Raw genomic sequence first — 27,431 nt, 5'->3', positions numbered from 1 at the left:
CAAGTACTCTTCAGAACCATTAAATTTTACAACATTTAAAGCACATCAAATCATGAACATGAATGAACAAATGAATTTACTAATAAAACCAATCCTCATACCATTTAAACCATAGCTTTATTGAAATCCTCTGCAATCAAAGGCTTACTCTCTTTGGACTCCATGATTCACAAGAAAAAAGCATTCGACACTCCTAGCTTAGATGCTTTATTGATTGCTATGCACTTAAATTACATTTGAATACATTTGAATAGATACAATGTATGGGAAAGTTATAATTAAAAAAACAATAAATAAAGTAAAATTAAATTAAAATTAGATCATGGTGACACTGACCATGCACGCATCGCAGGTGTCATAGGAACTGATTCGCAAGTTGGTCATCGCAAGTATCATAGGAACTGATTCACAAGTTGGTCATCGCAAGTATCATAGGAACTGATCCAGATTCAAATGCCTAGATTCAGGGATTTATGGGTTGAGGGAGGACGTGCTCAAAGAGCTATAACATCTAGCCTTGCATTCTAATTAGCAACATCAGGGACAAAGGCGTATAGTATAGAGTTTCACTAGGTTACATACTACCTTTGGTCTCTATATACAATTAATCACAAGGTTATTTTGTTCATCCTTGACCAGATCTCTTTCTTTCCTCAAAAAGCGTAGTTCTTCTGTGGTAAAAGAGAAAATAACTTTCCTTAGCTCGCTCAGATATATGCCTCAAAGTTGGGGGCATCATCTGATCCCAGGCCTTCTCCGTCGAAGGTATTACACCTGCCATAGATCAATGTAGTATTAATTTCATATCCCATTTCAATGTATCCTATTATGTCAGTACCACAGATGATCTAAAGCCCTCTCGCTCTCTGAATTCTCTTCTTTTCCAATTCACCACCCTTTATCACTAGCCGCTCACCCTTTTCCACCTGTAAAGTTACCCCCTACCTGAGCATGATCCTCGCTCCTCTGCTCCCTCAAGGGAGCCTAAAAGGTAGGGTGCTCAGGGCAGCAACGATGGATGGTAAAACCTCAAGAAACATAGTTCCAGATCTCTCTTGTTCCCTCAGTTGGTTTTCCTCCTGAAGAACCTAAAGAAACACATAACCTGACTTCTCTTGGTTCTAGATCTCTCTTGTTCTCTCTTGTACCCTTGATTGGTTTTCCTCATGAAGAAAAATAAGAAACACAACTAAGAAACATAGCTAGAAACACAGGTCTTATCCTACCGTTGTCTCCAGCTAGAGAATCATCTAGTTCAATCCTCTAGTTCTCACCAGCTTCCATCTTCCATAGACACCACTGTAGACATGGAAGCAACATGCATTCACAGGTGGCGACTTCAGCCACTGTAAATGACTTAGACACCCACCCAACTAACTAAACACTCTGCTTGGCTTTGCAAAACATTCACATAACATTTAATGTTTTAAATTAATGCTAGCATTAATTTAGCAGTTTCAAAATAGAAATTAAATCGATCAACCTAACCTATGGTTTTGGCCTCCCCACCTCAGGAAGAGGCCAAATAAGATGGTGAAATCCATTGAACCGTAAAAGTTACACAGCAAAAAACATGCAGGGACTAAAAACTTAAAAACTTTAGGTTAATTATGGGCCAACTAATGCTTATAATAGGATTTTTATTACTATAGTCCCATGCCATTACTAGATGGTAGGGACTAATAAGGACTACTTTCCACGTAAAATGAAATAAAGCAAGTACCAAGACCCACTGCTCACAACTTTCCTTTCTTTTTTTTAAATGTTGAAATACGGTTTCCATGTGCATACATGTGCTATAATATTTTTGTAATACATAGCACAAGAGGTAGTGCTTGAAGTTTCTCATAGATTGTCAAAATAGTAAAGTATGTAATATTTAGTAAAAAAGCTCTAGTGCTATGAAGGTTCTCATAGGTGGTCAGAAAATTAAAGTGGATTGGTGGAGACACATTGACATGCCATGATGATAAAGACACTAGAAATATATTTTTCACGCTCCACACTTTTTTGCATATCCATCGTTGGGCTTTGCAAAGGTGGTACACAATATGAGGTGATTCTTCACTAAAATTTCATGGTTAGAGTAATTTACTGATAACTAAGAATAAGTTTGATGTTTCTGTTTGTTGGATTTCATATTTGAGGCTAGACAACAAGGTCACTTTGATCACAGGAGGAGCCACCGAAATCATATAGGTGAGTGCCAAGCTATTCATGGAGAATGGAGCACAAATAATAATTGTAAACATTGAAGACAACCTAGGAAATCATTTTGCTAAATCCCTTTATTTGAACTCTTGCTATTTCCACTACGATGTGTCGAAGCAAGTGGATGTATTTGCCCTGGTGGACTACGTGTAGGTGTCTCAACATAATTTTCAACAACGTCGGGATCCTAAGTGAGTTTTTCCCTTCCATGGATGACATGACTGTCGACAATTTTGGAAGGGTCATGTTGGTAACTGTGTGGGGGGCATATCTGTGCACAAAGCATGCGGCTTGGGCGATGACAGGCACCAAAACGAGAAGCTCCATTCTCATGAAATTGAGCATGGCGTTAGTGATAGTGATGTCCAACGGGCCTTCCTATATGGCATCGAATAATGCTATGTTGGGGATTATGAAGTTGACAGCCAGCAATCTAACACCACATGGAATTAAGGTGAACTACATTTCTCGAGCGAGCATGTCGACACCCATGTTCATTGACGTCTTCTCGTTCCAACAATCACTCTCCAAATTTTTTCCTTCACGTGAAATTTGGAGCCTACTGCAGATCCTGTTCTCGGTCGTTCGATAGTCACTTTTTGGTTAGTTGATGCTTTTGAGCTCCCTTCTTGGATTGAAAGTGTCAAGGGTACTTTCTCGCACATGCTTAGTCCGCAGCAAGTTCGTGAGTGCATTATTTTATGCAAGCTTTAACGTGCATAGCAAGGTTGATCAAGACTATGCCTATGCAATGTCCAATCCATGTCAATAGTTAATGCACACTAACATCAATATTTTCTCACTTCTAGCTATGTTTGTACCTCTATTTCAGTGAGTTTTGCAAATTATCATTTTCGCACACCTTTTTTTTTGTGAGTGTCATTTTCATGTTTCTGGTTGTTGATTTTTCTCACTTTCACTCTAATTAGTGTAATTTTCATGATATCTTCACTCTGGCATGTGTTTCTTTCAAAGTCATTCAGATATCACAAGTGCTTTTCACACTTTAACACTTGTCGTCTTCTACCATGTTAAGTGTCGCACAATGTACATAAGCTTGTTTTTGTGGTTTTAAGAGGTTCTCCTTGTGCAGATGAGTCACTCTCACCATGTAAACCTTCGTTGCACTCATTTCCAATGTTTTAAGCATTGTCACACAAGTGTCGTCATGGTCGTCGAAAATTATATCTTTAGTGTCGCACTTGTCATAAGTTTTCATAAAGGTTACTTCACTGAGGGAAGTGCGTTGTTAATATGTTTCATATGATATATGTTTTGTTTTAAAACACTCTAAGTGTGTGATCATAGTCAAGTCCTATCACTATTCACAAAAGTTTCACTAATCCGACACTTAGCGAAATTTCATCAAATTCCCAGCAACTTAGCCTCCTCCGGCCTTCCTGAACTATGCATTGCGGTGTCCCACCCCTCAAACTACAATCCTAGCTCTTGACACTATGCAATGTGCAGCTCCTGCCTTCTAGGACTACACACTGCAAATTTTGAATGGTCAAGCCCGAGCCTTGGCCTCCAAAATTGTGTAATTCAACCCTCCAGTTTGTCCCTAACTATGCAATGCATAGTCTCTGAGCTCAATCCCAAACCTTGATATCTTGAACATTGCCACTACGCAATCACCAAGTATTCTCTTCCTCTGAGAACTATGCAATCGAGTGGATCACAAATGCATGAAATCTATCATGTAATGGAAATATGATGAAGAAATAGATGAAGAAGGAGGACATTCTAAATACACATATGGAGCTAAAAAGATAAGATGATCATCAGCAGAGAAGATGAAGGAACACTAGATTAAAATAGAAGATCAAATATTAGGACCACATGAAGACTCCATATAATTCACAACCCTTTGGAGGGTGGATATGAAGAAAAAATCATATCTCTCATGAAGATGAAGCATTGCACATATATTATTTAAGACAAAGGAGTAGCAAGAATGGATCGACCTTTCCATGTCACCAAGAAGTCCTTGTCAGTAGTGTCGTGCCATGTCATGTCATGAGTCATGATATGCCACATCATTTTTGTGGATTATGTAATTTATTATTCAAAAATGGATTTTAATGTGGAAGTCCAAAGGACTTGTACATAACATGAAGACTCAAGAAAAGTAAAAAATTCATAGGAAGTCAAAAATTCATGAGGGTAGTCAAAGAGCTAGAAGGAGGAGAAACATCACACCATTGGTTATATATACACCCTCATTATGTGAGCAAAGGAATTTTCACATTGGATCCTCCCACAAGGCATTAAAGATACAAGCTAGTTCTTTTGGGGAGCATGTGGTGGCTCCAATGCTCCATTACTAGAGCTAGTGGTGTTCATTGTATACATGTGTCTTAGAAGTTTTAATTAACATCATAAGCCTCATGGCTAGAATGTTATTCATGCATGGATTATGAATATTTGTAAGAATATTGGGTGGATATTTGTAATTCATGTTTGCTTTCATCTGTGCTAAATTAGTTGAACTATTTCAATTATTTTGGTACTTATCATAGTAATAATGTGTTGTAATGGTTTCTATTGTTGTCAAATCCTTGTGGACTATTCAACTGGATATTAGATGAATATTTCTTGTTGATTAATTGTTATTACCATCACATCTTTGTGGACTATTCTTTTGGATGTTAGTCAGATCCTTCTTGGTTGCGTGTGTCTCTACTGGGGTGATAATATTACCTCTCTCTTAGAGGCTCACTTTCTTTTCTCCCTCCACAGTAGAAGAACCTTGACACACTTACAACTGAACACTCACCAGGGATACTCACTTGCTTTTAGAAGGCACATTTGTGTTCCTCTGTCTCACTAATAGTTAGAGCCAAGGAAAATCTATAAGAATACATGACAACCGGGCTGATACTATGGATGAGGCTCATATTCCAAATGGTGTTAGGTATAATTGGGACTTCATATTGGGGAGAACCCCTTTGTTGAAAAATTTCCAGCACTGTTAACAAAATAACACTAGAAGGAGGACAAACAACAAGTTGTGCCCATTGAGTCTATTTTGAATCTCTTATTTTTAATGGTTCATCCTGAAACCATACTCCCTGGGTGTTTTTCTAACCTATTCTCCTGCTAAAATTTTAATCTCTGATGAACATCTTTACCACTTGTTCAAATTGAAGTTTGATGGTGAGGATGGAACATCCATAACCGAGCACATTTCTAATTTTCTTAAATTTTGTGAATACTATGAAATCAATGATGAATAATTTCCTTGTGTGGCTTTCTTCCTCACCCTTTAAGGTCATGCTAATCGATGGTGTCACACCTTACCATCTAATTCCATCCATTATTTTCAACATTTCCTCCAGGAGCTTTAGCAAGCCTTCAATAGTTATGATTATCGAGACATTTATAAAAGAATCAATCAGCTAAGAATGAAGCCTAACAAATCAATTGAAGATTTCTCTAATAGATTCCTTCACCTTTGTTATGAATTTCCTAGAGATTGGGATTTATTTAAGCACAAGTTTGAGCATTTGGTTCACATTTCTTTGCATGGTGAACTTGCACACCCTGATGTTTCTACTTCCCCAACTCTTGTGAATTATGAGACACCTCTAATTTCAAAGGAGGAATTTACTACCTATTTCCCTTGTCCTCCCACTTTTCAAGTTCCAATGAGGGTGTTGTCGCACAATGGTAAAAAGGTTGGGGAATCTCCAAATAAAATTCCTAAACCATCTCTTCATCCTCCTTCCGCTTTTCATGATTCAAATCTAATGGAAAAAAGCCTAGAATGGCACATGGAGCATAGGGTGAGGGCTAATTATTTCATTCCTAAATATGACATCAGAACTCTCAAAAACAATATTGAATATGGTTCCATTGAAAGTGTAACTTCTGTAAGGGACATTTTTCATCCTTTATCATCTACATATTATGACTCTGAATATCATGATCTGCTTCATAAATATGCTCCACGGAGTAGCTCTTGATGCTCTCCGAATTTTCGAGTTACTGTTTCAAATTGAGATAAGATACAAGGCAATCACATTACACTGGTAGAGGAGGAGTAAAGTGAAGAGACTCTTGATCTCTCTTCCCTTTTTCAAATTCCCACATGTCAAGATGATGCACTTCCATTCTTAGATGATTTTAATTTTTCTAATCTCGGTAGTGAATAAAATGAAATCAATTGTTTCCATCAATCCATAGCCTTGGGAAACAATCATTATGATGATGATCGCTCTGTTGATTTATGGGATCATGAATGCTTAGGTACATCAGTTGATCTTTCAGTTTCTCATGAAGATTTTGATTTATATCTAGAATCTGATTTCATTAGATAAAACATCCTTATCAAAAATTCCTCTTCATCTCACTATCCTTGTGCTCTATCATTTGCATTGCATCTATTTGTGATGAAGATACTCCTTTCTCTTCAAGTTTTTCATCCAATGAGTTAACTTCTCAATTGACACAGACTGGTGAAACTATCCATGATGAAAATGAAAACAATCAAATCATTGAGTACTCATTCGATCCATCGTTATCTCTTCTCTTGCATGAAAATAACTATTCAAATGAGCTTACTAATGAAATTTCCTCGATCCATACATCTTTAGATTTGTGATAAGAAGAGTCTTTCAAATTGAGTAATCTGGTTGTTGAAGTTGAAAATTAATACAGTCAAATCAGTGACAAAGATGACTGTCATCCAGTGAGCAGTGGTCTTATTGAAACAAGTAGTAGTAGATATCCTCACACCATGCCTGATCTAGTTCAATCTTTGAAATGTGATTTTACATCCTTTAAAGGTTCCAAGATTTGTTAGCATGTCAAGACACTTCAAATTCTGTTGATGGTTATGTTAGGATCTCACGAATCTAGTAAGCCCCCCGAACTAAGTCAAATATGGTTTCTCTCATACAACCCTTCTCTTTGGATGGGTTCACTTGATGTAAATTTATTTTTAAAATATTTTTGTATTTGAGATATCATTTTTCAAATTTTCAATATTTCACTTCTGATCAGATTAAAGGGTCTTCTTCAATTGATTCATCTTCATGCAAATATCTATGATCAAGCTTAGGTCTGGAATGTGTATCTCTCTTAAAGTCATGGAACTATTTAGTCGATCACCTCAAAGATCATCTTTAGCCAAAGGAATTATATATATCATATTTATTTCATGATAAGCGGCTCCTAGTTTTCCTTGTGAATATCATATCGTAAATCTTGTTCCTCATTGCACCAAAAATCCTCTTGAGTGTGAATGAATGCATGAGTTATTGCGTGAACTAAATTCTTATTTTTTCACAATATTTTGACCAATCTCATGTGTTTTATGTACTGAGATTCCTTTTCACTCTTTTCGATGATTAGAATGCCAATACAATGTGTCATTTTTCATGTGAAGAAGATGATTCTACAATTCAAAGAATTTGTGAATATTTTCAAACTAATATATCTTTGTTATTTCATAACCCAGAATCTCATGCCAAAAATGGTCCATATGATCACGATATTAACTGTCATTCATTTCACCAATTTCCCACCAGTATATTCAATGATAGTTGTTTTACATCCTTTGATCCTCATGGTTCAACATCCCACCGTTCTGATATTTTCCGAGCAATTGAGGAACTTTAGCCATTATTGACAGTTATGTTAGGCCATTATCTTGGAATGTCTGTTGAATATGATCATATCTATTTTCCCTCACGATAATCCCATCTTGATTCCACACATTTAATTGAAGATCCATTATTTCAAAGTTTTCAGGGTTTTCAAGAGGATTACATTGAATTTCATGATCAACTCGTCAAATGGTTGGAGAAATATTAGTTGGATATATCCATTCCAAATAACAGGTTTCGGTCTTTTTCTCATGCCTGCTAAATAAGATGACATAGAAGAAGGTGCATTCACAACAAGTCTTTGAGTTTTGTTTGATTATGGTTTCCATCAAAAAGGTGAGAATGTGAACTAGTTAGAAGTAGTGGTTGTGACACATCCCTTCTGCTCACATGAAAGACCTTTAAATTTTTGTGCAAGCTATTCAAGTTCTTATCTTTTATGTTGCACATCACTTTATATCTTTTTTAATTTCTCTTATCTTTTTTGGATGCAAGCCAGGAAAAACTACGGTGGTTACATTGGAAATTTCATTATACGTGACCCTAACCTTCTAGATATTTAGGTTAGGAGTAGGACTAGCTACATTCTAGATTCCCCCCTCTTTCACTTATCTCACACTTGTTCTCCTTAGTCTTTATTGTGTTTTCTTACTTTTTTCTTGCATCATTCTTTGGTTTAGCCTCTTTTTTCTTGTGCTTTGGTTTTTCTTTCTTATAATGTCGTATCATTTCCTTTTGTTCTATCAATAAGACTTTACATGAAGGGTGTCCTATTTGGGCTCATAATATAATGTGGAAAAATAGAAGAGGACTTTGTGATAGTGCAACATTTGTCTAACTCTTTGTCCTTCTTCCTTGTCTTGGTTACACCTTTTGGTCGATGATGTTCCAACGAAAAATATGATCCTCATGTTAGGAAAGCCATGTGTCAAACCATGATCTCCATGTCTATTTCGAAAACCTCATCCCTATACTCTAGTTTTTATGTTTCGATGTTTTCCGATTGATCCAATCAAGTAGAGAAGGACACAATGAAAATATAAACAATCAAACCAATATTGCAAGTCTTATATATGCTTCTCTGAAGGGACAACCTCTTCTGCTCTCAATAAGTTGGGATCTCTCTTCCGCCCATAAAATGAATAAGTTCCTATGCACAATCTTATTTAAATATATAAATAAAGGTGAAAGAAGAGAAAGGCTTCCTATGCAGAGTGGTGAAGCTAGCAACTCCGTCAGCGTACTGTCTAGGATTGCTGGCAGTAGATCAATGTTTGTGTTCCTATAGTGACTCCACCATGGTATGCTCAAGCCTACTTGCTAATTGGCTTCTAAATTAGACATAAATTAAGGCCAATCTGACCATCCTTCAACACATTAAACATCTCTTTATTCATTATATAATTTATTTTTAATTTTAATATGCTCATTAGGAAGGTTTATGCATAATTTCATATTTGTGCCTAATATTATTTATTTTTGTGGAATATTGTGAGAATATTGGGCAGATTATGAATATTTGGAGGAGGATATAATTTAGGGACTTGCTCCCAACTAAAAGAGGATCAATATGAAATAATAAATCCAGAAGATATTTTGAAATAATTGCACAGATTTTGGAGCTTCAATGATTGAGAAAATTTAGGAATGTGTTCCTTGTCATTTAATGCAGATTCCTAGTATTGGGAACCAGATCCACTAATTATAGGATTTTGGTGAGGAAATATTCCTCCTTTCATGGGTAATTCTTCTTAATATTTTTTTATAAGTACCAAGGTGAATTTTTCTCTAGGGGTTGATTTTTCTTAGTCTTATTATGGAGAGAACTCATATTTTTCCAGCTCCACTTTCATTTCTTGCAAGGATGTAATTGTATTGATTGAAATAATAAATATTGGTGCAATGTTCAAATTCTAAATCTTTGTGTCCTTCGTAGTACTGTAAGTTTTCTTGAGCTTGTCCATCCCAGGAGCCTCAAATCGCTTTTGTATCATTTGCTTTTCTTCCATTCACTTATTATTCACATGGATCTCTTGTTTTTGTTTTTTTCTATTTCTGCATTTAGTATTGATGATTTCGTGTTGTAGGATTGGGTTAAATGGTTGAAGTAAGTTCTTTTGAAGGATCATAAGAATAATTTAATCATTGGAATAGATTTGGAAAGTCATAGTAATCATTGAGCTACATGGGTTAGTTTGCTTATTGCCAAATCTAGATTTTGGAAAGTCCCTTGTGGAAAATAACAATAAATTTGTGCTATTTTTTAGAACATGCTAGCGAGATTCAATCGAGTTGATTCTACTCAAACTATATTAAAGCACATTTCTATTTAATAAATTTGATAGATTTACTAGCGCACTAGTTCTCGAATTTCTAGATTTTAGACTAATAATTTTATGCTAATTTTTAACATGGGTTAAAAGAGGCATTTTTGAGTGATTCCACTTGTAATGGATACATAATACATCCTAGTCAATAACATAATTTTTCCCATCCAATTTGGATTCGATTTCTTTGTCATTCGATGAATTATATGTTCCTGTAGTACTCTTATGGCGTGTATATACTTGCCCAAATTTGCTCAAAAAGATTGGTTTTGGCTTGTTAGGGTTGAATCATGACCATTGGGTTCTAAATCAATGGTTGATAAGGGATAAACACCAATTAGGACTAGCCATTTTACCCTTGCAAAACATCTCAGCGATTTGGGTTAAAGGACAAATTTATGAAATGGGTAATACAATGATGATTGCCACATCCAATGAACTCTGTTTATGGACCTCAAATCTTTGAAATGTAATGATTGAAATTTACTTCATGAGATTTACTTTATGTAATTAGAATAGGTTTCTTTCCTTATATTTTCTTTGTTGCAATAGGTTAAGGTTTCCATTTCGATCATTTCATTTTCTACAATTAGTTTAGGATCTGATTTTATTACATTCACTCCATTACATCATGGGAGCAAATTAAAGACACATCGTATGATGCACATATAGTATCGATACCTCTTAAGTTTGTATGAACCCCGGGTTGATAATTAAAATTGGTTGCCTTGGGAGTTGCAACATTCTTGTTACAATACCGAGGTTGATCACTTTTTGGCGCCGTTGCCAGGGAGGTGTCAAAGTCTACATTTTTTTCTTCCCTGTTTGATTCATTTCTTTTTACGTTCTACAAAAAAAATTGCATTAGGCATATTTCATTTGAAGAATAGAAAAATTACATTGCATTATCATTCTTATTAAAAAAAATAATAATTACTTGTCCAACACTAACCCCCCATTTGATCACATGGTACAATAAGAGCCACATAACCATTCCTTTTTGCTGGTAGAAGAAGAAGAGGTGACAGAAAAGGCAAAAGAAATGAATGGAGATGATTACAGTGAAGAAGATCCTCTTAGATTTCCCATTCAATATACTAATTTTAGTTTGCACATGAAGAACGTTCCTCCATCTTTTCTTTGAAACTTTCATGGTTTAAGGTCAGAGGATCTGGAAACCTTTCTCTTTGAACTTGAATTTGTTTGAAGATCTTATGGTTCCTTATTAGGCACTCAAAAATTGATATTTTTGTGGAAACATTGAAGGATATAGCTCTTAAATGGTTCATGAGTTTAAGGACTAATTCAGTAAGATCATGGAATGATATGCAAAATATATTTCTAGAAAAGATATAAATATCATGATATTAAAGAAGAAATATTTAGAATTAATAAAAAAGAATATGAGAGCCTTGAGGATCTAATAGAGAGGTTCATGTATAATGTTAAGAGGGAAAAACTACATCATTTCGGATCCAACACACTAAAAAACATCACTTAGAACAATTAGGGATGAATGGATTGATCTCCTTGATCTCATGAGTATAGGTGATGTATACAAATTATCATTTGAAGAAATTTGTGAAACACACAAACACATATGAAGAGGAAGGGAAAGAGTAAGTCAATCAAAATCGAGATTGTTAAGTCAAGCTAAACTTGGAAATTTTCTTGATAACTTTAAAACAAAAATTCTTAGCAATCTAAGTGAACAAGTAGAAATGTTAAGAATGCAAGATGAGGAAAAAAAAGATGGCAATATTTGTGTTTCCATGCAGAATCACATAAATATTGCCCCTCATTACCAAGGTTGAAGGAATTTTACCAAGAGGACAATGGAGCAAGTCAAATTCCAATGCAGTTATGTTATGTAGCTCCAAGAGGACCATGACAACCTCTTCAACCTGATATGATGCAAGAGCCTAATTCACAATTTCAAGCTTATGAACATCCATCTCAAAGTAATTGGAACACACCCTTTCCTTGGCAACCTTGGCCATTTCAACCCCAAACCCAATCTTGGAAACAAGGTTGACAAGGAACTTATGGAATGTTGAAATATGGCAACAAGAATATTCCAATTTAATTTGTCCTTAAATTAAATTGTGAATCAAAATCGAATTTAGTCTTAACAACTACTTGGAAATAATTAATTAATTTATTTTAAATTAATTAGTTGGAGAAATTCAAGTTAAAAGTCTTTCTGAAGTCATGCAAGACTTATCCCTTAAATTAAGGAGATAAGATTGAGTTATATTTGAATTGTAATTAATTAACTCAGTTTACTGAGTTAAGTCCAGTTAAATTAGTTCCAAACTATTTGAGGAACTAATAGTGAGTTAATAGTCAGTTGATGCATTAATGCACTCAACTAATGCTACTCTAGTTAACTAAAGATTCCCTCATTATCAACTCAAGCATGTCTATTATGAGAAAGACCCAGTTGAGATTAATGTTCAAGGATAATATACTATCAATTGCATGTGTTTTCTCTTGGAGAAAACTCATGCATGCAGTCAAGGATTCATCCTTGAGGATTATGCAATTTTGAAGGCTTGTTTTTCCACTTGGTAATAGGCAAATCATCCACAAGGAATAGCACAAGGAAATAGGAGCTTGGATGGTAGAGAAGAAGGTTGGAGAGAAGCCAAGATTGCCTGTGAGCATTTTTGAGAGCTAATTTCTTGTATAATTCCTATGTATTTCCACCATGTGTGATAATACAATAGTGTGGAGCTTTTAGCTGAGGCTTTCCCCAAAGTATTTTCATGTGTATTGTGTCATTGATTCTTCTTCTTCTAGTTATATTGTTTAGCTCGATATTTAAGCTTCCGAAAATTGATAGTAGATGTAGGTTATAGTATTCTGCTTTGATTTATATTGCATTATCGCGTTAACCTACCATCAGATTTTCTACATGGTATTGGAGCTGTGAAAAATATACTGAGAAGAGAATTCGAAGTTTGAAGTTCGAGGTTGCAGGTGCAAATCAAATTCATATCATACTTCAAGTTTTGCCAATGGCATTCTATGGCTTAAGACTCGAGTATGCGTTGGAAGGTAGCTCGAATTACACAGCATGGAAAGATATAATGGAGGTTGTATTAGAAGACAATGGCTTGAAGGAATTCGTTGATCAAGAAATCCCAAAGCCAACTTCAACTAATGCACAAGAGTTGGCTTTGTGGAAGAAGTATGTGACGAAGGCGAGACTGATCAACCTTGAGGGATTTCGAGATTGTATCGTCTCAAGTCTCCATAGGAAGGATATTCCAGTTTCAATGTGGAAGACATTGAAGGGCCTCTACTAGTATAGTAGAGACTAGAGGAAATTGGCGCTCAAGGATAAGCTTCGAAAAATCAAGATGGAGAAGGGTGACACTATTTCCACATATCTGAACAAGCTCACCACCTGTAGAGATGAGCTTTGAAATGTGGGAATAACTACTGTCAATGATGATATGGTGAGCCTCACTCTCCTTTGCCTTCCAAAGAGTTGGAATAGATATCGAGACTCTGTGAATGGAAGGGAGAAACTACTGGATTGGGAATGACTATGGTCGGATCTTATGTAGGAGGAGATCAGGAGGAGCACACGAGTTGGTTCTTCATCCAAGAATGATGATGAAGAAAATCTGGCCTTAGCAAGTAAGGTAAGGAAAGGGAAGGGGAAGGCTTCCCATTTCAAATCAAACTCTTCTCATGGAGGGAAGAAGGGTGACATGTCTAAAGTAAGATGCTTTAATTGTCACAAGATGGGACATTATGTGACTAATTTTCCATCGAAGAAGTCCATGAAGGTATCCTCGGAAGGATCAAAAGGTGAGGCATTAGCCTCTCAGTTCGAAATGGACTTTACCCTCATTCCATGCATGGTCTCATCGATGATGGGTTATGTCTGGTATCTTGACAATTGAGCCTCATTCCACATGACTGTGATAAAAATTTATTCAGTACCTTGGAGGAGAAAGACCTCAAGATGCGCATAGATATGGGTGACAACGTAAGGTATAGTGTTTTAGGAGTGGGCATGGTTGCTTTTCAAAGGGAGCATGGAGCTCCTCTCACCTTGACAGATGTGATGTATGTGCCTGGACTGAAGAATAACTTGATATCAATTGCGATGTTGGAGGACAAAGGCTACAATGTTGTCTTCAGTAAAGGAAAGGTGTTCCTGAGACACATTTCCACAGGTAAGACCAAGAGGATAGGGATTCGAGTGAAGAATCTTTATAAACTAGAGGTAGATGATTGTGCAGCATTGAGTACGAAAGATAATTGGTGCAAAGCCAAGACATTGGCGAGTTGTGGCACAGGCAGTTGGGCCATTTGCATCATGGGGACTTGAAGATAATGCAATAGATATCTACAGGACTTCCCAAAGGTAAACTTGAGCAAGTTGACACATGAAAAGGTTGTACCTTAGGAAAATACACCAAGTCTTCCTTGCATGATTAAGAAAGTTGAGCATAGGTTATCTTAGAGTGAGTTCATACTGATTTGTGTGGACCATTCTCGACGGCATCCATAGTGAAGCAAAGGTATTATGTGATTTTCTTTGATGATTATTCTCGTAAATGCTCGATTTATTTCATGAAGAAGAAGGAACAAACTTTAAAAAAGTTTTGTGAGTTCAAAGCTTTGGTCGAGAAAAAGTCAAGGAAGAAGATCAAGGCCTTGAGAAGCGACAATGGTGGAGAATATATCTCTTAAGAGCTTAAGGACTTCTATGCAGCGGAGGGAATTAAACGCGAGTTGATGCCACCTCATAACCCACAACAGAATGGGGTGGTTGAGAGGAATAACATAACTATTGTAGGGGCAGCGCACGAAATGTTGCATGAACAAGGCCTACCACTTCACTTGTGAGATGAGGCGTGCAACACAGTCTATTTGCAGAATAGAAGCTTGCATTGCATACATGGGATGAAGACACCAGAGGAACCTTTCTCCAGTAAGAGACCAGATGTGGGTCACTTCAGGATCTTTGGCTCATCGGTATATTGCCATGTGACAAAGGATGCAAGGAATAAGCTTGAGCTGATAGCAGTGGTTGGGATATTTGTGGGGTACATTGATACACCTCATAACTATCAAGTGTACTCGCCTACCAGTTGGAGGAAAGTGGTTCACAGAGATCTCCAGTTTGATGTGTAGAAGGTCATGCGAGTTTCCCTTGAGAGGGAGCTCCAAATAAAGGATGTGGAGGAACTTTTGGTTCCTAAGGAGGAGGAGCCTCAGACTGATGCGGAGCAGCCGCATGCAGAGGTTATAAGAGTGGAGACATCCACTCAAGCAGAGTCTTTCAGAGATGGGAAAAAGCACACAATAGAAGTTGACAAATTGTTGGAGGATGCGAGAGAGAATGTGGCAGCATCATATTCTCAGCACAGACAGAGGAGGTCACCTGAGAGGTACACTGGATAAATGGCCCTTGCTGGGGAATGTGTTGAGACTGAGCCATCCTCCTTTGAGGAAGCAGTGTAGCAGCCGATTTGGGTTGATGCTATGGTGGAGGAGTAAGACTCCATAGTTTGTAACAGTGTTTGGGACGTGGTTCTGAAACCAGAGAACTAGTCAGTGGTGAGTTCTCGTTGGCTTTACAAGGTAAAGCAAGCTGCTGGTGATAGTGTGGAGAAGAATAAGGCAAGATTTGTTGCCTATGGCTTTTCACAAGTCGAGAGGATCATGTTGTTGCAGTATATTTCGACAGAGGAGCAAGTTGCTGACATTTTGACAAAGGCATTATCAAAGTGTAAATTCGAGTTCCATAGAGACAGGATTGGGGTGGTAGATAATCCCTTTCTTGTCGAGAGGGAGTGTTGAAATATGTCAACAAGAATATTCCAATTTAATTTTTCCTTGAATTAAATTGTGAATTAAGATCAAATTTAGTCTTAATAGCTACTTGGAAATAATTAATTAATTTATTTTAAATTAATTAGTTGGAGAAATTCAAGTTAAAAGTCTTTCTGAAGTCATGTAAGAGTTATCCCTTAAATTAAGGAGATAAGATTGAGTTACATTTGAGTTGTAATTAGTTAACTCAGTTTACTGAGTTAAGTCCAGTTAAATTAGTTCCAAACTGTTTGAGGAATTAATAGTGAGTTAACAGTCAGTTGATGCATTAATGCACCCAACTAGTCCTACTCTAGTTAACTAAAGATTCGCTCATCAAAAACTCATGCATGTCTATTCTGAGAAAGACCCAGTTGAGATTAATGTTCAAGGACCATGTAATATCAGTTGCATGTGTTTTCTCAATGATAAAAGTCATGCATGCAGTCAAGGATTCATCCTTTAAATTAGTTCCAAACTGTTTGAGGAACTAATAGTGAGTTAACAGTCAGTTGATGCATTAATGCACCCAACTAGTCCTACTCTAGTTAACTAAAGATTCCCTCATCAAAAACTCATGCATGTCTATTCTGAGAAAGACCCAGTTGAGATTAATGTTCAAGGACCATGTAATATCAGTTGCATGTGTTTTCTCAATGATAAAAGTCATGCATGCAGTCAAGGATTCATCCTTGAGGATTGCACAGTTTTGAAGGCTTCTTTTTCCACTTGGTAATAGGCAAATCACGCACAAGGAACAACACAAGGAGATATGAGCTTGGAGGGCATAGAGTAAGGTTGGAGAGAAGCCAATATTGCCTGTGAGCATCTGTGAGGATTGTACTGAGAGTTGGGTAGTTGTGAGAGGTAAGTCTTTGTATAATTCGTATGTATTTCCACCATGTATGATAATACAATGGTGTGGGGTTTTTAGCTGAGGCTTTCCCCAAAGTATTTTCATGTGTATTGTGCCATTGATTCTTCTTCTTCTGGTTATATTGTTCAGCTCGATCTTTTAGCTTCCACAAATTGATATTAGAAGTAGGTTATAGCATTCTGATTTGATTTTGATTGCATTATCGGCTTAACCTACCATCAAATTTTCTACATGGAAGCCATCCATAATATCCTCAATATTTTCCTCGGTATCCTCCATAAACAACTCCATGTTATCCCTACTATCCACCTCCACCACAACCACAAGCCCAACCACATCCATCTCAAATATCCACTCCCACTTAATTACCTATACAACCATTTCTGAAGACACACAAGGAAGTAGCTCAGCCCACTTACAATGCTAAGGCACAACACTTCCAAACATCTCCTCTTGATCTAAATGGTATTCATCTTAGATCAAGAAAGGCACTGAAAAAAATAGATTCTATTGATGTCATTGAAGGACCACATCTAGAAGAGAAAGATTCAAATGAGAAGACCAAAGGATCATGGGTTTCACTTGATGAAGAGCAAACATCAGAATCAGAGATTGAGAAATTTCCCTCATGTTTACCATCAGATCCTCTATGTTTTCAAGAGAATAATCAACAAAAAGAAGAAGATCTGAATTTCATGGAAGAAGAAGACATCCAAGATTATCCAAATCAGAAAGTGGACTACGGGCATCACAACTATATTAAAATAAGGTTTGAGAGAGTCACTAAGTTGCAATAATACTCTCTTCTTCAATTGTGCCTGATATCATCAAAGTCAAAGAATTTGGTCTCTTAAATTCAAGTAAATGTCAAAGAATATGTTTTGAGCCTACACATGATTTTATCTATCATCCAGTTATGCAAGTGGCTACATTGGAATTATTCCAACACTTGAAAATGATTTTGTTTTTACAAGTAGAGTAAGATAGGAAGGGAAATTAAAAGTGAAAATAAGAGGAAAAAAAATCTCAGGTGAAAACCTCCTTTGAGGCACCTTATATTTGTTCATTGATTGAAAACCTCCATGAGGCAATCAATAGGTTGGAAAGAAGAGAAAAAATGACAAAAATAAAAGATCCTAGGTGAAAACCTCCTTTGAGGCACCTAAGAAGACCTACTAGTTGAAAACTTCATTGAGGCGGCTAGTAGCCCTAGAAGAAAAAATAAAAATCTTTGGTCCATGTATCTCTCTCATGAATGCACGTGCTCTCCAACCTCTTGAAACAATAAAAACAAGTTAGCCACCAAAATAAAACTTGATCACAAGCCTAGCCAAAAGAAGTCAAATTTTGCCTTTCTCCACATTTTCTCAAATGCTCCAACAGGACCAAGGCCATGCCAATCCATAACCCTCATATATTTCCACCATCCAATCATCATTCCCAAGATTTTACCACTCATTTTCTTTGCTATCCCGAAATACGACAGGAAGATAGTTTCTACATGAAACAAAAATAAATAGAGCAGAAAATTATTTTTGTCATATCTTGAAAAACATACATCCGTTTGACAAGTTGTTTCATGGGGAGATACATATGGATGATAGTAACATGCCCAAGCAATTTTAGCAAATCCCAGTGCACATTTTTTGATAAATTGACCTCCATCGGGGAAAATTTTAAGGATTGGAGTTTAACTTAAAGTCTAGACACCTTGGTGAATCGTATAGCCCCTAATATGCAAAATGTAAAATGTTTTATAATACTTTTATAAAAATGTTTATATTTATAATTCTTTTGTATTATTTTATACAAAAAAATTTCGATTTTTAAAGTAAAATAATGTTATATTCTAAAATTTGGGCAAATCAATTTTAAAAGAAACAAAAATTGGCGAATATTGTTTTTGGAAAAAACATGGAAAATTAGCCCACCTGCGAATATTAGCCCCGAAATTTTTACATGACCTCCATCACCTACAACAATTTTTTATTTTTCTTGTATTTGTGCATCCATTTTCAAAGATGATTTTTGGGGAAATTCATATGGATGATGGTAACATGGCCAAGAAATTTCAACAAATTCCCGTGCATATTTTTCGAGAAATTGACCTCCATCACGTACAACCATTTTTCATTTTTCTCGACATTCATGCATCCATTGGCCAAATTTGTTTTATGGGGAGGTGAATAAGGATGATGGAAACATGCTCAAAAAATTTCAGGTCAATCCAGTATACTATTTGGGAGATATGGGTTTAAACATACTGCTACAGGGTTTCTTGTAGTTACTACATCATGTCCTGGTTTTCTATAGGAAACTAGGTCAAGACTATAGGAAGGCAAGGAAGGTGAAATGAAGTGTCGGTAAGGGGTATGATAGTTTTTAAAAGTGCGGGGAATGTGAACATCACCCATGGCCCAACCCAACACTCCAAGAAGGGAGGATTTGACTAAGATAGCTTGCTCACGGTAACTGGAAGAGAAAGTTTTAGAATGACCAAGCTATGAATGCCCGTGCAGAAGAAAACACCTCCAGATGACCATGGGTCAATTATCAACTCAATAGAAACATGCATGACTCTCCAACAACCATTAGATAGGTATAGGTATGCAATATACTTGACATCTTATTTTGAGCATATTATAGTTAAAAATTAGTTGTCAATGCATGAGAGATGAGGTTTTATAAGCTAAGGATAGGTTAGCAATATAGACCACCTTCAACTAGTTAATACAACTAACTCCTTTACTCATGCAATGTGGTAAAACCAAATTAGGAAGGGTGATGATTTTGAGAAATGTGGACAACAGCTAAAAGAGGAAATTTGTGAAAAGGCCAAGTCACCAGAAAAATCCAAGCCCTCCATACACTTCACATCCAATATATATCCACTATCTATCCATCATTCATCCACCCGATTTCATAAGAAAAATATTATATTTTTCAAGAACAAATGCTACACTCTGTCTCACCCTGAAAATTTCTTTAAAAAAACACACACAGCACTTCCTCTCCATTTTCACAAACCCACACTTCTCCCTCTGAGCCCTAGCATCATCCTCCAAACCCTCTACATCATTTATCATCACTCCCATACAGTTACAAGTCCCTGAAATATAAGGAATGACTGCTACAAGAAGGCAGAATCCAAGGCCATTAGGCAATCATATAGGCCACAAAAGAGAAGAATAAGGCAACAAAAGGCAAGAAGGCATTCACCATCAAAATAGAACTCAAACTGCAACAATGCAAAAATTCTTTCCAAGAGGTATCTAATATCTTTATAGATTTTTTCCAAGGCATAAAATATGTTATAGAAAGGAGAGAAAGGCATGGAAGTCAAGTTGAGGGCCTACCCTAGGTTGAGACTATCATTTCTGCTCAAAATAGGTTTAAACAGGTTGCTACAAGCTTTCCTATAGTTAGTATAGGAATTACTACATGGTTTCCTATAGTTACTATAGGAATTACTACAAAATGTCCTAGTTCTCATCTAAATTCATTTTCAAGGTTTCAGAGGTGTCAAAATGGTGGAAAAATGTAGAAGGAGGTTGGAAAAGGATGTGGAAGAGCTTGCCAAACTCAAAAATATTCAATAACCCATCTTGAATAAGGGGAATAAGGCAAGCTAATGGTCTTGAGAAACATTGTGATTTTTCTATGCACAAACACTTTTGGAAAAATGAGTGAAAATGGAATTAAGGTTTCAAGGGAGAGGATATGAATGAAATGGATCTACAAACCAATAGATTTCACTTGAAAATAATAAAGTTATGTTTTTTTGCTTGAAAGACTGTTAAACAATCACGAAAAGAACAACTACATTTTTTTGCTTGAGCTTGCCGAACCTACAACCAAGATTCTTAAGAGAAAGTACTGAGGAATTCACAAGATAGAGGTCACGAAGGCGATGAATGAGGCACAATGAGGTCACTAAGTTTCTCAAAGGATGAGAAACACTTTCAGCAAGGGGTATGATACGTCTCTATATTAGACATAAATTAAGGTCCATCTGACCATCCTTGAGCACATTAAACCTCTAATTTTGCATTAGATAATTTATTTTTAACTTTAATATGTTCATTAGGAAGGTTTATGGATAATTGCATATTTGTGCCTAATATTATTTATATTTGTGGAATATTGTGAGAATATTGGGCAAATTATGAAGATTTGGAGGAGGATATAATTTAGGGACTTGCTCCCTACTATAGGAGGATCAATATTAAATAATAAATCAAAAAGATATTATGAAATAATTGCACAGATTCTCGAGCTCCAATGATTGAGAAAAATTAGAAATGTGTTCCCTGTCATTTAATGCAGATTCCTAGTATTGGGAAACATATCCACTAATTAAGGGATTTTGTTGGGGAAAGGCTTCCTCCTTTCATGGGGAATGATTCATAAACATCTTGTATAAGTACCAAGTCGAATTTCCCTCTAGGGGTTGATTTTTATTAGCCTTCTTGGGGATAGAACTCATATTTTTGCAACACCACTTTCATTTCTTGCAAGGATGTAATTATATTGATGGAAATAATAAAGGTTGGTGCAATTTTCAACCTCTAAATCTTTGTCTCCTCCATAGGACTTTGATTTTCCTTGGGCTTGGCCATCTCAGGAGACTCAGAGCCCTTTTTATCATTTACTTTTCTACCTTTATCTTCTTATTCATATGCATCTCTTGTTCTTGTTTTTTTCTATTTCTTCATTTAGTATTGATGATTTCTTGTTGTAGGATTGGGTTAAGTGGTTGAAGTAAGTTATTTCTTAGGATCACAAGCATCATTTCATCAATTGAATATCTTTTGAAGTCCATAGTAATCATTGCGCTACTTGGATTAGTTTTCTTATTCCCAAATATGGATTTGTGGAAGTCCCATGTGCCAAATAACAATAAAGTTCTATTATTTTGTATAACATGCTAACGAGATTCAATTAAGTCAATTCCACTTGTATTAGGTCAAAAAATATTCTAGTTAATGACAAACCCCATTTCATTTGCACTTGAATAGGTTATGCATTTGATAGATTTACTAGCTCAATAGTTCTCGAATTTCTAGATTTTAGACTAGTAATTTTTTTTCTATTTTTTAGCATGGGATAACAGAGGTATTTTTGAGTGTTTCCAATCTTGACCTAATACATCCTAGTCAATAAAAAAATTTGTCCCATCCAATTTGGATTTGATTTACTTGGTCATTTGATGATTTATAACTTCTTGTATTAAATCTATAACATCCTGTACTTTCCTGTAGTACTCTTCCACATGTATATACTTGCTCATATTTTCTCAAAAAGATTGGTTATGTTCCTTTAGGGTTGAATAATTACCCCTAGGCTCTAAATCAATAGTTGAGAATGGATAAACAGCACTCAGGACTGGCCTTTTTACCCATGCAAAACATCTCAGTGATTTGGGTTAATGGACAAATTTATGAAATGGATAATATAATGATGATTGCCACATCCAATGAACTTTGTTAATGGACCTAAACTCTTTGAAATGTAATGATTAACATTTAATTCATGAAATTTACTTTATGAAATTAGAATACTTTTCTTTCCTTGCATTTTCTTTCTTGCAATAGATTAAGGTTTTCGTTTCAAGCATTTCATTTTCTACAATTAGTTTAGGATCTAATTTTATTACATGCGCTCCATTACATCATGACAACAAAGTAAGGACACATTGTATGCAGCACATATAGTGTTGATACCTCTTATGTTTGTATGAATCCAGGTTGATAACAAAATTTGGTAGCCTTGGGAGTTGCAACATTCTTGTTGTAATACTGAGGCTCATCACTTGCAGCAGAGCAAAACCAAAGATGAAAAGCTATACTCTGAAAATCTAAAGCTCACAAACTTCATTACCCTATCTTTATTTCAAACATATTGTGATCGATGATCTTATGTTTGGATTTAACCAAGTAAAGGAATGAAGGGGACTATGTTTATGCATGGGGTAAGTGGGTAATCCATGATAATCTCAATGAGGAATCAATACATCCTAAATAAATGAACCCTGTATCAATTAATTGACCAAGGCAAAGAAGCTGGAGTTCTACGAGTTTGTTGCTAAGTGTTGTCATTGTGACAAACGTCCTTCAAAATTTTACCTACATGCGAATTTTGGAGCCTAGTATGGATCTTGCGATTGGGTGTTCCATAGTTACTTCTTGGTTAGTTGATGCTTTTGAGCTCCCTTACTAGATTGGAAGTGTTGTGGGTACTTTCTCACACATGCTCCGTCCACAAAAATATCATGAGTGCATTATTTTATGCAATCTTGAACAAGCATAGCACGGTCCATAAATATTATGCCTATGCAATGTCCAATCCATGTCAGTAGTTAGTGTACATTTACATAGATAGTTTCTCACTTCTATCTGCATTTGCACTTTTATTTACGTGATTTTTGCAAACTATCGCTTCCACGCACCTTTGTTTTCACGAGTGTCATTTTCATGTTTTCAGCTATCACTTTTGCTTTCTTTTGCTCTAATTAGTGTTATTTTCATGTTATCTTCATTCTGGCTTGTGTTTCTTGCATTGTCATTCCCATATCATATGTTTCTTTTTCACTTTATCACTTATTTTCTTCTAGCATGTTAAGTTTCGCAGAATGTACATAACCTTGTTTTAGTGATTTCAAGAGGTTTTCCTTATGTAAGTGAGTTCATCTTACCATGTAAGCCTTCGTTGCACTCATTTACAAAGTTTTAAGCACCATCACACAACTGTCATCACAGTCATTGCAAAGTGTATCTTTAGTGTCACACTTGTCGTAAGTTGTCATAAAGGTTTTCAGACTGAGGGAGATATGTTTTAAATATGTTATGTACGATCTATATTGTGTCATCAAGCACTCCATTTGTGTGATCATAGTCAAGTCCTATCACTATTCACATCAATTTCATTGATTGCACACAAAGCCAAATTTCATAAACATCCCAACAACTTAGCCTCATCCAGCCTTCTTGAACCGCACATTGCATAGTCTCACCCCTAAAGCTCCACCCCTGACTCTTGACACTGCACAATGTAAATTTCTTGTCTTCCAAGACTTTGTACTGCGTAGTTTTACTGCTCCAGCTCGAACCTTCACCTCCAAAATTGTGCAATTCAACCTTCCAACCTATTCCCGACTGCGCACTACGTAGTCTCTGCATTGAAGCCCAAACCCTGAGATCTTGAATTGCACAACTATTCAATCACCAACTTTGCCTCCCATAAATATGTAGTTGACAGAAACAGTGCAAAACCCTACAAGCCGACTCATTGAGCCTCAAAACTACGCAATTTTCCTCCACAGTCCAGGTTGAAATGTGAATTGTATAGTCTTAAGGCTTAAGCCTCAACCTTGAGCTCTTAAACTGTGCAATTATGAAATCAATTAGGCTCCTCCGTCTTCCAAAATTGCGTAATGGGAAAATCAGTGTTTAAGCCATCAGCCTGGCTTCCTGAGCTCCCCAACTATGCAATATTTTTTCTCAATCCAAGTCTGAACTGTCAAACCTGACCCTTGAGTTCCTCAATTCTGCAATTACGCAGTCACTACTCCTCTCCCTCAGTCTGTCACCTAGATCTAGCTCAGTTAGTGTATCATCATGCAACATCTTAGACTAGGGGCTTATCAGACTGATGTCGTCTTATCAGGAGTGGATTGCAGATGCATGAATGCTATCATGCTATGTCAATATGATGAATAAGGATATGGAGATGGATGACATGCTAGAGACATGTATGGAGCCAAAGAGATAAGATGATCATTAGGTGACAAGATGAAGGAAGACTCGATTACAAAAAAAGATCAAATATTAGGACCGCATGGAGACTCCATTTGATTCAAAACCATTTGGAGGGTGGATATAAAGAACAAAGAATATCTCTCATGAAGATCAATCATTGCACATCTATTATTCAAGACAAAGGAGCAGCAAGAATGGCTAAACATTTCCATGTCATCAATAAGTCCTTGTTAGCAGTGCCATGCCATGTCATGTCATGAGTCGTCATATACCACATCATTTTTATGGATTATTTAATTTATTTTTCGAAAATGCGTTGTAAAGTGGAACTCCAAAGGACATGTACAAAATATGAAGAATCATGAAAAGTCGAAAAGTCATAGGAAGTCAAACAATCATGAGGGCAGTCAAAGAGCCACAAAGAGGTGAAGCATCACCCCATTGGTTATATATACACCTTCATTGTATGAGCAAAGGACTTTTCACCTTGGTACGTCTCGCAAGGCATTAGAGAGACAAGCTAGTTCTTTTTGGGAGCAAGTAGTGACTCCAATGCTTCCCTACTGGAGCTAGTTATGTTAATTGTGTACATGTGTCTTGGGACTTTTAGCTAATATCAGAAGCCTCATGGCCCACACATTCTTCATCCATGGATTATAAATATTTGTAAGACTATTCTATGGATGTTTGTAATTCATGTTTGCTTTCATCTGTGCTAAACTAGTTGACCTATTTTAGTTATTTTAGTACTTATCATATTGAGAATGTGCTATAATAGTTGCTATTGATGTCACATCCTTGTGGACTATTCCTCTAGAGATTAGAAAGATCTTTCTTGTTGATTGGTTGTAATGAACATTACATCTTTGTGTACTATTCCACTAGATGTTAGACATATCCTTCTTGTTTGTGTGTGTCTCTACTGGGGTGGTACTATTACCTCTCTCTTAAAGGCTCACTTTCTTTTCTCCCTCCATAGTAGAAGAACCTTGACACACTTACAACCGAACACTCACTAGGCACATTTTCATTCCTCTCTTTTGCTGACAGTTAGAGCCAAGGAAAATCTATAAGGATACATGGCGATTGAGCTAATCCTCCAGATGGGGCTCCTATTCCAAATGGTGTGAGGTCTAATTGGGACTTCAAATCGGGGAGAACCATTTCATTGATGGATTTCCAACACCGTCAACATTACGCCATGAAGAAAAGTTTCCCTTCTTTCGATAAACGATCTGTGAAAGATATGCTAGAGAAGACCATGAAGCTGAAGGGTGCCACTCTGGAAGGAATTGGTGTTTCCAAGTCTGCCTTGTTTTTGTGCAGTGATGATGCTCGCTACATCAGCAGCCAGAATCAGGTCATTGATGGGGCGTTCACCCCTTTTAAAGCCTTCTCCACTGAAAATTCTATGGATTTTCTTCCTTTTAAATCATTCTTCGATCAATTAGCTTCCATAAGTTGCAGCAAATCCCAAAACGAAACAAATGGCTAGTTAGCTCCTCAATAATCCCATGTTATGTTACTATGATATCCCTTAGAATGCCTCTGTTTAGGTTATTTTTAATAATTTCTCTTCACGATTTCCCTTTCTTTAACATTTGGAATCCCAAAATATTTGTTTTAACTTTGGAATTCTAAGGCCAAGATATGATAAGTGGAGTCTTTTTGGAAATGAAGGATCAGTGCATTAGAAGTCCTAAAATTTACCTAGGGAATCTATTTTTATGCACTCCAAATCAAAAATTGTTGCAGAAAAGTTGTCCTGTATTTTTAGGATTTCAAAATGTAAATAGGAAAGCCTATCATAATATGTAGACGTAAATTCATGACTATATCTATATATATATATATATATATATATATATATATATATAGTCATTTTATTTAACCTAATTTTAGTAGAAGGAAATTAATATCATTATTAATAATTATATGTAAATATATTGCATGATTAAAATATTATAAACTTTCCTAGATTCATCTTAAATCTAAATTTACCAAATGCTTGATTATAAAAAAATATCATGGGAAAATATCATAGTAATGAAAACTTAGAGTCCAATACCATTAATTTTGATGAATGATTTTTTATTATGCTTATTTAAGTTATAAGATAACGTTGGATGTAAATATCTATAGTTAATTTTGATGACATATACTTAATTATGATTAATTATAATTAAAAAAATACAACATTAAAATAATATCATAAATCATAGACCAATTTATACTTAGTGATACAAATTTGGTCATGTAAAAAGAACTTTTATATACTTAAATGACGACATAAACTTGTATCAAGGAAGATTTTACTTGTAACACACGAGGCTACATGGAAAATTACTGTAGTCACTGAGTTTAATTTTATGTTTCACTGCATTTAAACTTTTAAATTATGTTGTTAAATATAACAATTATTGAGGCTAGAAGGCGAGTATACATTGGTTACCTGAATAATTCATAATTAGGAATTGAGATATGTTAATTAAAATAATAACTATTTCCAATAATTTAAAGAAGCAGTTATAAAGAAACGGTTTCCAGTTGCCCTGGAAAGGGAAATATAGAGTTAGAAAAATATTGAGAGATCTCTCCTAGAGCTGGGTGGAATAAACCAGTGGGAAGAATGCTCAAGAACAGTCTGGAAAGGTACAAAACTTGAGGCTGGACCGTGGAGTCCTGAGGCTCAAGGTATCCGACTGTATCTTGATATACCATTACTTAACTGTAAGGAAACGAAAGTGCTTGGGGGAGAGTCTAGACGTAATCACCACACTCGTGGCTGGGAGGAGAGGCTTTCAAACAG

The 27,431-nt window shown here is 36.0% G+C and overlaps 1 pseudogene; it reads left to right on the top strand.

The window, feature by feature from the left end:
- Positions 1-2,419: 2,419 nt before the first annotated feature.
- Positions 2,420-26,132, top strand: LOC149220746 (short chain aldehyde dehydrogenase 1-like; annotated as a pseudogene).
- Positions 26,133-27,431: the final 1,299 nt, after the last annotated feature.

Source organism: Pinus tabuliformis, chromosome Q (genome assembly GCF_031772625.1).
Source record: "Pinus tabuliformis cultivar Carrire ecotype Pingquan chromosome Q, CPIR1, whole genome shotgun sequence".
NCBI lineage: Eukaryota > Viridiplantae > Streptophyta > Pinopsida > Pinales > Pinaceae > Pinus > Pinus tabuliformis.
The sequence above is the reverse complement of the archived record's forward strand: the minus strand, read 5'-3'. Positions and strand labels throughout refer to the sequence as shown.